We start from the raw sequence: 12093 nt of genomic DNA, 5'->3' as shown, positions 1-12093 counted from the left end.
CGCTTCCCTCTGGTCTACTAGGAAGGAGATTTTTTTTTTTACTTCACGAACTCCTCATGCCCCCCGCCTGCCACCCCCGTTTCCTCTCACTTGTTTGTGCCGATGCTTGCCGCAGGCTCAAACACCCAGGAGCGCGGAAAGCACATAACTCACGTTGACCGGCGGTGCTTTTGTCCGATGCCGCAAGGAAACCAGCAAACTAAAAAGTGAAGCAAATTATCTTTGCGCAGAAGGCGCGGACCAGAACTGTGTCTTGTGCATTCCCGTTTCCAGGCGATAACGTCACGGCTGCTGCCTTAAATTCGATAAAGGACCCCGCTGTACATTGCACGGAAACTTAACAGGAAATGGTGCAGCGAAATTGTTAGAGGACGTGATACTGACAGATAAAAAAAAACATGAACAAACCAGAAAAACCGGCACAATACCATCTGTGCATTTTATCGAAGTCCTCCCTTTCGAATTGTACGTTATCGTTTTATATTCCTGTCCTGTAAATTTATATTCTTGTATTTTCCAGAACAACCTCTCTTTGGTCTTGTGCTGCTTGTTTCTTCTAACAGATTTAAAGGTGATGGTGCTAGTGTAGCGGTAAAACATGCAACAGGATGAAATGGACGGCACAGCTTATAAGACGCAACTGGTAAACAGGAAAAAGCCTGCGCATGTTAACCATATGCTGAGATAGAAGAGAAAAAAATATATGGTGCCTGTATGCAGTACAGCGCAATGAAAAAAAAATGATTTCGCTCCGCTGGGGCCCTTTATTTCTCTCTCAAATTCTAGTGAAATCAAGCAATGCAGGAGGAAGGAGGAGACTAAGGGATTCTTAACTTATTCAGGAGCAGAAAACGAAATTTGAAAAGCGTTCTCCTACATGTTTTTATGAGCTAAAAAGTATTGAGATGGTTTCCGGCTCGACATTTTGGTGTCTAGACGGACGAATTGGTGTGGCGAAGTGAACATGCCTGTTTTGTGCTCCAGTCTGCTCGAGACGCACAAATCAATAGGATGAAAATTGTTGTGGCCAGATGTCGGAATAATTCTTTCAGATATTTGTTTTTTTCTTTAAAAATCAATTTAGATGTACGTGATATGAAGCCAATTACATGCTAGCACTGAGGAATGCAGTATTAAGTCGATGTCTCAAACCTTTCATACGCTCTGGGAAGAGCAGTTCTCTTCTGTTTTTATTGTGCGATATTGGTTATTACTTTCGGCAACATGGTATTTATTTATATTGTAGTGAACTACATGAGGATATACGAAGACAAGGATGAAGTAGGAGAGAATACCACGAAGACGAGGATAAGGACGACAAAGTGCCGCTGCGCTGCTCGAGCTCGCTTGTGGAAGGCCTAGACTGGCTGTGCTCTTGTGTGGTTCTTTGTGCAACTTGGAGAGGGCTATTATCCCTGTTAAAGGACAGTAAACACCCCCTTTCACTTGGTGGAGGTCAGGATTTCCTGCCGTCCTGGAGCTTCGAAGCCGCACACTCCCGACACAAGCAATGACCGACGCTACCACCCCCAGTCCAACCGGCCCCTCATCCGCCGTGTTTTGCGCTGGAGCTTTGCGCCAGCGTGATCCTCCTATCTTCAGCGGAACCGGCGACCACGACGTGGAAGATTGGCTGTCATCATATGAGCGGATCAGTACGCACAACAAATGGGACGACGGTCTCAAATTAAATAACGTGATATTCTACCTGACGGACGTTGCCAACCTGTGGTTCCGCAACCACGAGGCCGATATCTCCTCGTGGTCTGCTTTCAAGACTACTTTTTCCGATATCTTCGGTAGGCCTGCAGTGCGCAAGCTGCGCGCTGAGCAACGCTTGCGCCGCCGTGCACAGCTACCCGGCGAAACTTTTACGAGTTATATTGAAGATGTTGTAGATCTGTGCAAGCGCGTGGACGCTTCAATGACAGAACAGGCCAAGATTAGTCATATTTTACAAGGAATCGACGATGACGCGTGCCAGATGCTTCTGGCCAGAAACCCAGCAACCGTGGTCGACGTCATCAATGCATGCCAAAATTTTGAGGAATTACGCAAGCGCCGTCAAATCACTCGTTCTTCGCTCTCACACCAGGAGCCTCTTGCAGCTTTAACAGCTGACGAAGAACAGTCCCCCTTGCTGCAACAAATCAAGCAGTTCATTCGAGAAGAAGTTGCCCGTCAACTGTCCCTCGTTCCCCATCGTCCTGACGCTTCCTCTTCTTTGGCGCCAAAGTTGCAGCAAGTCATCCGCGAACAAGTCGCAGAAGCACTTCCTACGCTTCCTGAAGCTCCTGCCGTCGCTCCTTTGACATACGTCGGAGCACCACTACAATATAGCCAACCGTCTGTCCCAGCCCCTTTGACCTACGCGGCAGTGACTGCGCGGCCTCCGCCTGAGCCGTTACCACCCGTGCAGCCTGTCCAACGCCATGCACCGCTTCCTCAAACGGCTCCGCTTCATCCTGCGACTCCGCGCTATTACAACCCGTGGCGTACTTCTGACAATCGCCCAATTTGTTTCTACTGTGGTTGCCCTGGACACGTGGCCCGTCGGTGCCGTCGCCGCATGGCTGCGCGTCCCGAGCCTGCGTCTTCGGAGTACTCCCCACCGCTGCTTCGTTCTGCTCCGTCTTCTCCTGCATACGCCACCGAACAGCGTTCGTACACGACCAATCGTTCTCCTTCTCCACGTCGCAGGTCACTGTCACCAATGCGCCGGCGACCACCCCCTGCTGATGAGGGAAATTAAGCTCCGCGGTTCCTGAGGCAAGAACTGCGTACTCTGCGAAAAGTTCAAGGCCTCATATTTCTCCCACGAACGTTATAATGATTTCTATCGATGGTCTGTCCGTATATGCGCTGGTCGATACGGGTGCTGCAGTGTCAGTGATTCATGAGCAACTCTGCCGACGATTACGAAAAGTTACGACGTCATTTAACGGTTTGTCACTCCGCACTGCCAGTGAAGAGAGAATTGCACCTTTAGCAGCATGTACAGCGCGTGTCGTCATTGAAGGTATTTTGTACAGTGACGAGTTCGTCGTTTTGTCATCTTGTTCCCACGACGTGATCCTCGGATGGGACTTCTTGTCTAAACATAACGCCGTGATCGATTGCGCCCGAGCTGAAGTAGAATTTTCTGCACTGTGCGACGCACTGCCCGACGACAACCGTTCAGTGTGTCCTCAAAAGCTCACCATCGCTGAAGATGTCGACGTAGCACCAGAGGCTTGTGCCCTTGTGCCTCTTTTGTGTCCTGCTGTGTCAGACGTTAGTGTTTTATTTACGCCGTCTGCATCCTTCATCCACCGCAAGCACCTGCCGCTGCCATCTGCTGTTCTCGATGTTCACGGTGGCTTCACGAAGCTACTCATCTACAATCCGTCTCCGCACCCGATTACTCTGCTACGTGGGGAATCTCCGGGTTCTATTCAACCAGCCCACCTTCTCTCTGACCTGGACGCCTCCGAGACCTACCGCAGCAACTACATTGATGCTCTGCAGTCCGATCCGACACCTGATTCGTTGCCAGACGACTTCTTCCGAACCGCCATCGATGACGCTCTTCCTTCCACCTACCGGACTCAGCTTGTGGCCCTTTTACAGACATTTCGCTTCGCCTTCGACGCCGCCCACACACCTCTCGGCCGTACTTCCACAGTCGCGCATCACATTCAGACCGGCTCTAACTCGCCTTTTCGACAGCGCCCCTATCGTGTGTCAGCGGCAGAGCGTCGCGTGATCAGTGAGCAAGTTGAGGACATGCTGCAACGTGGTGTAATCCGTCCATCACAAAGCCCCTGGTCTTCACCAGTGGTGCTAGTGAAAAAGAAAGATGGCTCGTTTCGTTTTTGTATCGACTACCGGCGCCTCAACAAAATTACCCACAAGGACAATTACCCCCTTCCGCGTATAGACGACGCTCTTGATTGCCTCCAAGGTGCTGAGTACTTTTCATCTCTTGATTTACGTTCAGGTTACTGGCAAGTACCAATGGCCGCCTGTGACAGAGAGAAGACCGCATTTGTGACGCCGGATGGCCTCTATGAATTTAATGTGATGCCCTTCGGTCTGTGCAATGCGCCCGCCACATTCGAAAGGATGATGGATAACATCTTGCGGAAGTTCAAGTGGCACATCTGCCTCTGCTACTTGGACGAGATTGTTGTCTTTTCCACCGACTTCGCTACGCACCTAGAGCGCTTGCGGCAAGTTTTGGTTTGCCTTACTGACGCCGGCCTGCAACTGAATCTTAAGAAGTGTCACTTCGGTGCCAGGGAGTTGACTATTTTGGGGCACATCGTCTCTAAGGAAGGTGTTCGCCCTGATCCGGCCAAGCTGCACGCAGTGGCGGAGTTTCCTAAGCCGGTTTCGCTCAAGCAACTTCGAAGCTTCATAGGTCTATGCGCCTATTTTCGGCGCTTCGTGCAGAATTTTGCTTCAATAATTGCACCCCTGACGAAACTACTCGGAGGAAACAATGACTTAACTGCGTGGTCGGTCGAGTGCGACGAAGCGTTCAACGCATTGCGCCGTCTTTTGACTTCGCCACCAATCCTTCGCCACTACGACCCGACAGCACCCACCGAGGTCCATACTGATGCGAGTGGCGTTGGCCTCGGAGCTGTCTTGGCACAACGGAAAAACGGTTTTCACGAATACGTCGTCGCGTACGCGAGTCGTGTCCTCTCTAAAGCCGAATGCAACTACTCAGTTACGGAAAAGGAGTGTTTGGCAATTGTGTGGGCATTGACGAAATTCCGACCCTACCTTTACGGTCGCCAGTTTGACGTCGTCACGGACCACCACGCGTTATGTTGGCTGTCCTCTCTTAAAGACCCGTCCGGCCGCCTCGCACGATGGGCTTTCCGCCTACAGGAATTTGACATCCGCGTTATATATCGCTCTGGCCGTAAACACATGGACGCCGACGCACTGTCTCGTTCTCCCCTCTCAAACCATTGCTGACATGCCTGCGGAGCAGCGCAAAGACCCGTGGCTCGCCTCTCTTATTGACGTCGTGTCCACTTCTAACGCTGCTGCACCTTCTCGGGCTTTACGCCGTCAAGCACCACACTTCGCCCTACGAGATGGTCTTCTCTACCGCCGCAATTATATGACTGATGGTCGACGATGGCTTCTCGTCATTCCTCGCCATTTACGACATGAAATTTGCGAATCTTTCCATGCCGACCCTCAGTGTGCCCATCCTGGTGTCGTCAAGACGTTTCAAAGAATCTCTCAACGCTACTATTGGCGCGGCATGTACGGTTATATTCGCAAATACGTCCGCTCCTGCATCGCCTGTCAGCGCCGGAAGTCATCCACACCTCGTGCTTCTGGCCCCTTACAACCACTTCCATGCCCGGCCCGCCCTTTTGACCGCGTTGGCGTTGACCTTTACGGGCCACTTCCCTGCACGGTTTCTGGGAACCGGTGGATTATCGTCGGCATCGACCACCTCACCCGGTATGCCGAGACCGCCGCTTTACCCGCCGCTACTGCCCGTGAAGTTGCCCTGTTCTTACTCCATCATTTTGTTCTTCGCCACGGCGCACCGCGAGAGCTGCTAAGTGACCGAGGACGCGTCTTCCTATCCAACGTCGTTGAAGCTCTACTGGCCGAATGTCGCGTCATACATCGGACCACAACGGCCTACCACCCTCAAACTAACGGGCTGACTGAGCGCTTCAATCGTACTCTCGGAAATATGCTGACGATGTACGTTGCCGCCGATCAGACGAACTGGGACGCTGTTCTTCCTTTCGTGACATACGCTTACAACACCGCCACACAGTCAACTACTGGATTTAGCCCTTTTTTCCTCCTTTATGGGCGTGAGGCGTCGTCCGCGATGGACACTATTTTACCATATCGTCCTGACTCCTCCGAGTGTACTCTCCTTTCAGACGTTGCCAAATATGCGGAGAAATGTCGCCAGTTGGCCCGGTGTTTTACATCGGAATCTCAAGGCCGCCAAAAGCATCACCACGACAAAGATGAGACGCCACACGTTTTTCCTGCAGGATCCCTTGTTTGGCTTTGGGTTCCCGGCACCCCACCGGGACTGTCATCAAAATTTCGAACCGAGTATCACGGCCCCTACCGCATTATCCGTCAAACCTCCCCTGTGAATTACATCGTGGAGCCACTCACTACCTCTTCGGACATGCGTCATCGCGGCCGCGAAACTGCGCACGTGAGCCGCCTTAAAATGTACTATGATCCGCTCCTCTTGCCCACACCATAGGTCGCCAGGATGGCTCCACCTCGCCCCGGGGGAAATTGAAGTGAACTACAAGAGGATATACGAAGACAAGGATGAAGTAGGAGAGAATACCACGAAGACGAGGATAAGGACGACAAAGTGCCGCTGCGCTGCTCGAGCTCGCTTGTGGAAGGCCTAGACTGGCTGTGCTCTTGTGTGGTTCTTTGTGCAACTTGGAGAGGGCTATTATCCCTGTTAAAGGACAGTAAACACCCCCTTTCAATATATATATATATTTTCTTGTATGCCAATTAAGTTCGTACACTGCCGAAAAGAGAACAGGCTTCTTCCCTCACATTAGGCTCTTTCTTTGGCATCTTTTCAGAGGCGCATAGCACAACCCTCCTTTCCACTTACCCGTGCGGTCATTTAGATTTTCTTTTTCTTTTGCAAGTATTGGAAAGCGCGATCTACTCTCTGAATGCGGAGCTGGCACACATACGCCACTACCTTTTGGTGTGTATTGTTGACAGTTCGGCATTCACCGCATGAGCAAAACCAGATGCCTACAGACGGAGGGTGAAGGGAGGAGCGCGTGCACAGCGGGGGGCGCGGTCCCTCCGGGCTGCTTCCTCGTCTCCTTTCTGTTGTTCTTGTCTTTATTTTACGTTTATGTGCTGTAACTATACGACACTAACGGGGAAACGGTTTCTCTAGATTCACCTACGGTGCATGCGGGGAAGCTGCTTCGGAGACACCACCGTTCAACTGATTAGTTCAGTCGTCGAAGGAAAACAAGTGAATACCAGAAAGAAGCTCGTCTCAGAATTGTTGGCGAAATGGCATCCAGTATTCGGTTCGGACGTACACGTATTTATATCGTGTGTACGTGTTTTTTTTTAGGTGGTTGCGAGTTGGACATTTTGCTCCGGCGAAATTTGACGGACGAGCCGATGTTCCCGGAAGCAAAGCGGTTCACGTTTGGCATGGAAGCAGCACGATAGAGCACATGGCTAACGATCGTCGTCTTCACGTTATCCAGGTTTTGGCTTGGCTTCTACCATGCCTGGCCAGAAGTGCACCGGACCCGTACGTCGCTACCTGCCTGCAGCCATGCCGTGTTCAGGTGTGCGACCTTTCTTCGAACCCAGGCGCTGCCTTCGTTGGATCGGAATCCTTGTTCATCGGTTCAGCCGCATCAACAGGAACATCATCCACGCCTGCCTTAAAAGCCAACAGCCAGCCGCGACACGTCAGTGGGCATGGAAGCAGCACGATAGAGCACATGGCTAACGATCGTCGTCTTCACGTTATCCAGGTTGGTCAATCGTGTTCTCTACATGCTAGGAAAACATCAAATCGTTTTTTACTGCTGCTTCCGTGCCCACAAGTGCTCTATGACGTGTGTTGTGACTGCAAGGAGGTGTTGCTTATGTTGTTGCTATGTTCGGGTGACGTTGAGCTAAACCCCGGGCCTAATCGCAAGCAAACTACAGAGCGGCAGACCCAAGTAGCTGATGAAGACGACACGTCGTGCGCCCATCGTCATAATGAAGTCATGGCTGCGTTGTCCTTTATTAAAACCGCCTGTGAGGCGTCAGCGGAGGCCCAAGCCATGTTCACGGAGGCTGTGAATGACGTAAAAGCCAATCAGGAATGTTTAGCAAAGCGGCTGTCTAATATAGATACTCGACTCGCTTCTGTTGAAACAGAAGTCAGCATGGTTAGTAGTCTCGAAGGAGAACTTCTGTTAACAAACGACACCATTAATGACTTGGCGCAACAGAATAATGAGCTTCTTTCCCGCATCAATGATCTGGAAGACAGATCTCGCAGAAATAATTTAATATTTTATGGCGTACCCGATAGCAATGAAACGTGGAATGACACAGAAAAAAACGTTATTAGTTTGCTTTTCATCCAGTTTTGGGTCAGAATTTAAACCAGACAAAATAGAACGAGCCCACCGCCTTGGTGGCCCTTTTGTTCAAGAAAAATGCCGACCAGTGATAATAAAATTTTCGCACTTTAAAGCGAAAGAAGAAGTGATGTCACATTGTGATGAGCTGAAAACAATTAAATGACATTTCAGTTTCTGAAGACTACTGCGCAGCAACTAGGCTCGCTCGCAAAAGGTTAACTGCTTTCGCAAAATCTTTGCCTGGTTCACCATCCTTTAGGCTTCGCTACGACAAACTAACTGTAAATAAAAGGCAATATGTTTATGACCCTAGAACAGACAGTTTCATTGAGCTGCCCCGGCTGCGTTATCATTCTCCATCTCGTAGCAGCCCATACGATGATTCATCTGCACGCGCTCGACCCTCTACATCCAATGCTGCTCGCGCATGCGAGATGGGAGACATTTCGAATTCAAGTCCCACGCGTAATGTTTTATAACACTTAGCCAGGGGTAGTGGTCATCGGCGCCCTATATCAGTCCTTTATAGTAATATCCGGAGGATTTTAGGCAAAAGAGATGATATCATCGCAGCTATCAATTCGTGCGATGCCGACCTGGTGGCGCTCACTGAAACTTGGTTAAGTGCTCGTGTAAGCGAAAGCGAAATTTTTACTCACACCAAGCCTTTCAATGTCTATCGTTGTGACAGAGATGGAAGACAAGGGGGTGGAACCCTGCTCGCAGTTTCTAAAAACCTATCATCGTTCAGAATTAATGTTTCATGCAACATAGAATCTGTCTGGTGCGGCGTCATTTTAAACAACAGAGTACACATCATTGGCGTCTGTTATCGTCCACCTAATGCAGACATCACATTCGTGAATGAATTGCATGACGCGGTTAACACCGTCGTCCTTCGTTATCCAGCATCCCCGGTATTTCTTCTAGGCGATTTCAATTATCCATCAATAAACTGGACATCGACACCGCCTACCTGCACACCATATTCTTCGAATTGTCAAGCTTTTCTCGATATGTGCTCCCTTTTCAATTTTGATCAGGTTGTTGATGGCCCAACGCGTGTTATCGGCAGTTCTGCTAACATTCTTGACCTGATCCTCACCACTAACCTTGATATGATAGGCCCAATAATTTTCATGCCGGGACTCAGTGATCATTCTTTACTTCATTTCGACCTAAACTTTACCGCGTCTTCAGCTACGAAAAAACGCAAGATTATATTTGATTACAAAAAGGCAAACTTTGAAGAGATAAATAGAGAACTTTCGCTCTTCCTTGACAACTATCTTAGTGGTTTTGAACATCGTTGGACCTGTTCGTCAATAAAATTTCATATCTAACTGAGGCTTACATTCCCAAGAAAATACTAACAGTACATAGACATTCGCCATGGTATAATCCGTACTTAAATCGACTTTCGAACAGAAAAAAACGCTTATTTCGGGCAGCAAAACTGCAGCAGACTGCGTCACGCTGGCAAGCATACACTAATGTATCTCACACCTACTCTCAAGCTGTCGCTTCTGCAAAATCTACTTTTTTGAAATACACTCTACCATCCTTGCTCACTAATAACCCTAGCAAATTTTGGAACATCGTAACTAACTCCCAGAGCAACTCAGAGATTTCTTTACTTGACCAGAACGACTTACCTGTGCCTAGCAAGGAGTGCGCATCGATTTTAAACAATATATTCACACTGAACTTTTCATCTGCAACTAATCTTCAATTGCCTACACATTCGTTTTCGGGCTATACGATTATGCATCCAATATCAATAGATGCCGACGGGATTACAAAGCTAATTGAAACACTAAAACCTTCATGTTCCTCAGGTGTTGACAATATAAATGCAAGATTCCTTAAAGAAACAAACATGTACTCCTCTGTCCTTTTGGCAAAATTATTTCAACAATCTTTAGATACTGGCGCTATTCCTGTACATTGGAAGCAGGCGAAGGTGATTCCACTTCATAAATCCGGTAACAAGCAATCTCCCCTTAATTATCGCCCCATATCTCTTACTACAATACCATGTAAAATTCTTGAACATGTCATTTGCTCACACCTAGCTAGTTTTCTTGACTCGAACCTTTTTTTCAATCCAGCGCAACATGGCTTCAGGAAATCACTCATGCGAGACACAGCTACTTTGTTTCACAAACTCCATGCTAACCCTTATTGACAACCGTTCCTTGGCTGATTGTATCTTCTTGGATTTTTCTAAGGCCTTTGACAAAATAAACCATCATCTTTTACTACTTAAACTCAAGTGTCTTAATATTGACAGACATCTTCTTACCTGGGTCGAAGTTTTCCTCATCGGTCGATCACAGCATGTCTTTGCTAACAACAATAATTCACCGTCAACACCTGTTACGTCAGGTGTACCACAAGGGTCCGTTTTGGGCCGTCTTCTTTTTTTAGTTTATATTAATGACCTTCCTAACTGTGTGACTTATTTGCCGATGACTGTGTTATTTATCGCGAGATTGCTGAACCCGCCGATGTTTCTGCTATACAATCTGACCTCAATAATATAACTAAATGGTGCAGCACATGGTGTATGGACCTAAATGTTAAAAAATGTAAAGCTATGCGAGTGTCGCGCAGTAATTTCCCCCCTGCTTGCTATGTATTGAACAACACTCCTTTAGATACTGTAACTTCGTACAAATATTTGGGTGTGCATATTACTAATGACCTCGGCTGGAAGCAACATATTGATTACATTATTAACAACAGTAACCGCATTCTTGGGTATTTGCGCCGTAACTTTTCGAAGGCACCTGTTTCGACTAAAATGACTATGTACAAAGCATTGGTACGTTCAAAGATTGAATATGCTTCTGCAATCTGGGATCCCGGTTTCACGAACTTGGAATCCTCACTTGAGATGGTTCAAAATAATTCAGCGCGTTTCATTCTTTCCAATTACTGTCGCACTAGCAGCATAACTTCAATGAAACTAACGTTATCTTTGCCATCTCTCGAGCTTAGAAGGAAAATTTCACGTCTTAGCCTTTTTCACAAAATTTATCATCATAACGAATTGAGGCATACTTTCATTTCGCAGCCATCGTATCGCTCCTCCCGCGTTGATCATACTTACAAAGTAAATGTCATACCTTGCAATACTAATGCCCTTTTTCATTCCTTTCTACCTCGTACGTCAGTAGAGTGGAATAGCCTTCCGCCCGATATCGCATTAATCCAAGATCACGATTCATTTCACTCATCACTGATGCAATATCTTGAAGCTGATCCGTGACACTTTTTTGCCCCCTGACTCTTATCTTATTTCCGTTTTTAGTTTTTCATGCTTGTTTGCTCCCAGTGCTGTTGTTCTTTTCGCTGTATAATGCTGTTCTCTCACCGCTTATGATTGTTTTCAATTTATTCCGCTTGTATAACTTTCTTTATTGTAAGATTGTTTTCGTTGTTCTCTATTCCCTTGTTCGTTTAGCCTTTGTTATGTTTTGTTCATTTAGTGTTCTATGCTTTCTATCATATATGAAGTACCACTCCCCTCTGTAATGCGTATGCGCTTGAGGGTAATAAAATGAAATGAAATGAAATGAAACCCTTTTTCCTAGCAGTTCCGACAGTTGTAATTTTTTAATTTAAGCGTGGTGTTCAAAGAAGCAATTTCGCAAATTCTTGCAGTACGCCACGGGATCACAGAATTATAAACTAACGCCCAGGAGTGGCCGGTTGGGACCTCATAACATAAACAGCATTCCTCTTAGAAATTTTCTGAAGGTTTATTCGGCGTTGGCTGAGTTTTATGATTAATTGGTGTTTTCCTGTCTTTTCCTCTTTTTTTGTTTCGTTGGGGATTTAGTCTTCACAAGTCATTTCATGAGTGGCTGTTATGGAAAACTTGTGCCCCGTTAATATGACATCCGTTTATATGGAGGACCCGAATAATGGACAATTTTTCTAGGGCCGAAGATTT

The sequence above is a fragment of the Amblyomma maculatum genome, chromosome 10, assembly GCF_055883805.1.
Source record: "Amblyomma maculatum isolate TAMU_Amacu chromosome 10, ASM5588380v1, whole genome shotgun sequence".
Taxonomy (NCBI): domain Eukaryota; kingdom Metazoa; phylum Arthropoda; class Arachnida; order Ixodida; family Ixodidae; genus Amblyomma; species Amblyomma maculatum.
Note: the sequence above shows the minus strand (reverse complement) of the source record.